Below are 5,113 nucleotides of genomic sequence, written 5' to 3'. Positions count from 1 at the left end.
ACTTGGATCAAAGATCATGGAGAAATAACATGGTGGTTACCTGGAAGCTTCATCCCCACTAAATAGTTCTCATAGTGCTGGCTGTAGTCATAAATCTTATGCATGTGTGAACCTTGAGAAATATAACAACAGCAATCATGGCAAAATAGTGTCATTAACATCATGGGAGTAACTGACCACTTTATGACTGAAGTTAAAGCCCCCTTCCCAAGATGGAACCAATACCTGGAACCAATATCAGGTACAAGAACATATGGCTGGAGAGAACTCTACCATCTAGAAGAACTTAAAAATAATATTCTGATCAATGTTCATAATAGCAAACTGGCCCTTAAGCTCTTATGTTTATACACAGGGATTAGTATGTCTCAAAACCATCACCAGAGAAGCATTTTTTTGCAGTCTATGTTGATTAGTGCTGAGGTCCACAATCATTCAAAATGCCGAGAATAAGTGATGCTGTAGGGATGAGCTAAAAATGAGACCTCAATATCATAACTCTTCTGCCCAAGACTCAGGGATCATCATGGAAGAAGAGGCAGAGTGTTAGAACCACTCTAATGGCAAATGACTCTGAGGAAACAGGGTTTGTATAGACAGAACAGGGCACATGCCCTTGTGAATGCACTTGTTACTGCAGTGTATGCAAAACTTGAAAATGATCAAGATAGACAAAAATCCCAGAAGATTAATTGCAAGTTGTCAGGATCTCCCACTCCTGGCTGAACAGCTATTGACCACAAATGAGTAATGAGAGAGTATGGGTCAGATTTCTTCAGGGAATTGAACTTTGAGAGTCTACCTATGCTTCCTTGGGTACCACTGTGTTAGGAACATAATAGCATCAATAAAGACACTCAGTGACTCTTTTTCATTTGTTTGTTTGATTTAGTTTAGTTTTTAGTAACACATAAAATGTAGATGAAATATTGGTGAGAGGAAAATAAACGACCTGGCAAAGAGTTAATGGGGTTGGACTTGAATAAAAGGCATGTACATTAAGTAGTAAATGATCTAAATCTTTTAAAAAGAACTATAATTATTTGTATGGTAAGAAGTCAGAGAAACCTATTTCTAATGAGGCATAGAGCATTCTGTAATTTGTCCTGAATCTGACCTGGAAGTTTCCAGCACCTTCCACTGGAGAATCAGTCACCATTCAGGGACAATGAAAACTTACTGCTGCTTCAAAACACCTTGTGGCATTGGAGACATTCACAAGAAACTCTTGAGTGTGTTTTTAATTAGCAACTGGAAAAAAAAGTTTTATACATAATTTTGCCTCCCAAAGCCACACTGTCAGTACTAGTGCAGTTGATATGAAAATTGTCATTCTGAAGGGAGCTGAGGTCACAGAGTCTCAAACCTTTATCTCAGGATTGAGCTGCCTTCCTCTCTCACAGGGCTGGTTATCGTAATGTCAGAATCTGTACACTGAGTCCACCACACTGCAGAGGTTGAAAGTCGGGTGAGTACACTATATTGCAGAGGGTGCTGCAGAGACAGCAATGAGAATGCCTGGGTAAGTTGTCATGTCTGATAATGGGAATCTGGAGTAGAAATAGATCTGTCTAACAGAGAGGTATTTATTACATAATAAAAAGGTTAGTCAGAGAGATCTAAGTGTTCCTAACTTTATGGCAGTTCCTTTTTGTTCTTACTGTAATGTAAATCTCCCCCGGAGGTAGACTATGGCGTACTCTAGAGTAATACAGCCCATCTGTGAAGATGCTGAAGGTTTGTGGTAATATGTCAATGTGATAATTTATCTTGCCTCATAGGATGTGTAGACTAATCTTGTGTGTATTACTATTATTATTATAGGTAAACTTACTTGGGTTTCACATCCACACTAAACATAATAATGGATATGTAGTAAGCACACAATCATGGGAAACTGGATGATGTGAATCTGATTCTTGAATAAAATGTATTCATATGTAATAGTACATTTATGAGAAATAGGGGCAGTAACTCTGTCTGCATTGAGTTATTCCTGGTAAATTGGTCTTCAATTTTCAACTTGGGAAGATAAAACTGATGGGAAGAATACCAGCTGGAGTATCAGGCAATGAGATCCAGGTCTAGATGTGCTTGAGTTACTGCTCCTGGTTTAGTCATATTCAGATGTTAGGTATAACTTCATGCTATGCTATCCCACAGTTTATAGTTGTTGTTAATGTTACACAGGGGCTTGTGCATGGAAGTTCAGGGAATCCACCACTCACTCCATTTGTATTCGCATTTAGACTTTTATTTCAGTTTGGACAGTATCTAAGGTTTCACATTTTCAGATTCTTTCTAGGTTTCTCACATGCATCTCCTCTATTACAGTGCATTACAAATGTTATTATAATCTGTTTGTCAACATAAGAAGCAGCAAGTATATACAGAATTTTAAATGCAATATTTTAATAACTTAATTTTCTTCTCATGCACATGTATTTTATGTTGCATTTTTGTACAGAGTAATGGTGTTATTAATTCATCTGTAGTTGCCACTCTAGCCTTTACCTCTTAATGATAAAATTGCATATTGCTGGGGGCATCATATACATTTGATTTATCATGTGTTTTTGAAATAAATCTGGGATGTAAGAAAACTTTCTGTTTCATCAGAATATATTTAGAGTAATTCATTTTAGTAAAAGATTGAAAACTTGATTTGCAATTGTCATTTGCCTATTGAAATCAGCCTTTATAACAAAATGAAAACTTGTTTAAAAGTACTTTATTATCTATCTTGATTTTGTCTGCTTTTCCTGCATACATGTATGTAGACTATGAGAATGCATTTCCTGCAGAGGAGAGAGGATAGGGGGGGTATGTGAGCCCTTTAGAACTAGACTTAGATATAGATTTTAGCCACCAAGTGGTTATTGGGAAACAAACCCAGTTTCTCTATAATAGCAGCAAGTATTCTTTACCAGAAGGATATCTTTTTAGTTGCCATAAATAAAACTTTCTACAACCAGAAAACACCGACATAATACCAATGATGTATGCAAAACATCAAGTGGGGAACACAAGCTACATATAGATTAGAATATGTTTGAGAACATGTCTCATGGCTTTGTGAGCACAGACTGAGGTGACTGTGGTTGTACCACAATAGTGATGCTCAATTTTTTTTTAGTATCAACTTCGACACACATGTTATTACATTTAAAGAGTGGCTTACCATTGGTATTTCTATGATACTGTCTTGAAAGTGGAAATAAAAGCTGAGTAGTGATCCATGAATTGCTACAATTGTTTATTTATTTATTTATTTTTAATTAAAACACTGCTTGGCCATTAGCTCTAACTTCTTATTGGCTAACTTTTATGTATTAGTTTAGCCCATCTCCATTAATCTGTGTATCGCCATGTAGCAGTGACTTACAGGAGATTCTAACCGGCATCCTTCTAAGGCAGAGGATCCCTGGCTTTTCTGACTCTCCCCTTCTTCCTCACAGCATTCAGTTCACAATTGTTTATTTATATACTCAGTTACAAAAGATTACATGTGCCATTTCTTATGATGTTCATTATGCAAAAACAAGAGATTACAGATAAAGCATACAGATGATGCAGTAGAAAACAACCATGAAGTTTAAATTGTAACCAACAGAAACGGAAAGATCTATGAATGTCTATGGGCATGGGGTGTTTAACCTGGATTGATGGAGGATATTAAGAAAATTAGGCAAAACTCTGTCTCTGAATAGCCTTCATTAGGGATTCTTAAGAATAATGAAAGAAGAAATCTCTTATAGCAATAATCATATAACAACTGAAATATAGATCTGATGTGATGAATGTGAGAACTTTGGAAACAGAGAAATTGAGGTATGCAGTTTAACCCCTCTCTGAGAACAGGGGCACACATATGAGTCTTATAAGATAAATGAGTCCCTGACTGACTGGCTTTTATAAGTTACTAAAGATATGTTTTTGTTCTGACTGACATGACAGTAAACATAAAAAACTAAAATATCACAGAAGATCATCAGAAATGATTGAGAGAGCTAGACACATGAGAGGGGGCTGTTGTTCACTGTGTAGAATAGGCATGCATGCATTATCAAGGGAGAAATCTAATTATGAGACCTCAGCAACGAAATTGGACTTTATATCTTTGTTGATACACACCATGGGACATGATCAAGCAAAAAAGACTATAGAATTTGAATGATACAAATTGATATACATACAATAAAATAATATAAGCATTATATTTTCCATTATACATGTAACACTTAACAAAATGAAAAAGTAAATAACTACCAATAAGAATATTAGACTTCATTAGATTTTACCTCACTGCATGTTTGTGTGCTGTATCCTGTTACTGTGATGACAAACATCCATTTCCAGATTGAGTAGAGTGATATCTCAGATCTGGTACATAGGTGATCTCAGCCTATGTAGTCATTATTTCCTTTCATAAACATTTCTTCTTTCCTCACCCCACCGAATGCAGATAAACACATAAACACTGATACTGAAGCATGTGTTATACCTACTTCTTGGTCATTGTCAACCAAGAAATCTCAGTGGCCACAGCAGTTCTTAGGATGAGGCATATTGTTAATAAGTTATAGTAAATCTTTCCATCTTCATAGATGTTTTAGGATAGGTCTACTGGCATCATCATCATGGGAATGTGTCTGGCCTCTCAGTAAGCACAGCTCCCAATAGGTAGGCCACTAAAAGGCTTCCAGGTATGTTAGGTTTTCATTTCTTCCCTATTGGACAGTGTGAACCCTAATATATATATATATTCATATAGAGAACTTTGAAAAGTTCCCAAGGAGAGTGTTGAGTTGGTGCAAACCTTTAGTAGCAGCACTCAGTAGTCTGAGGCACCAAGACCTATGTAATTTTGAAGTCAGCCTAGTCTACTTAGCAAGTGCCAGGACTATACTGAGAAACATTTCTCAACCCATCCCCCACTAAAAATAAAACAAACAAAAACAGTAAAAAGAAATTTAAATAAAGTTTCCAAGGACATTACATTTTCACCCCTTCTTTCTTTCAAAGTGTGTATACTAACTGATACCGTATTTCATATTTGTTTGATTGTTGGATGGAGCAGCAAAAATATAGACTGTGTTTGTGATACTGTTCT

Source organism: Microtus ochrogaster, unplaced genomic scaffold, assembly GCF_000317375.1.
Source record: "Microtus ochrogaster isolate Prairie Vole_2 unplaced genomic scaffold, MicOch1.0 UNK144, whole genome shotgun sequence".
Taxonomy (NCBI): Eukaryota; Metazoa; Chordata; class Mammalia; order Rodentia; family Cricetidae; genus Microtus; species Microtus ochrogaster.
Note: the sequence above shows the minus strand (reverse complement) of the source record.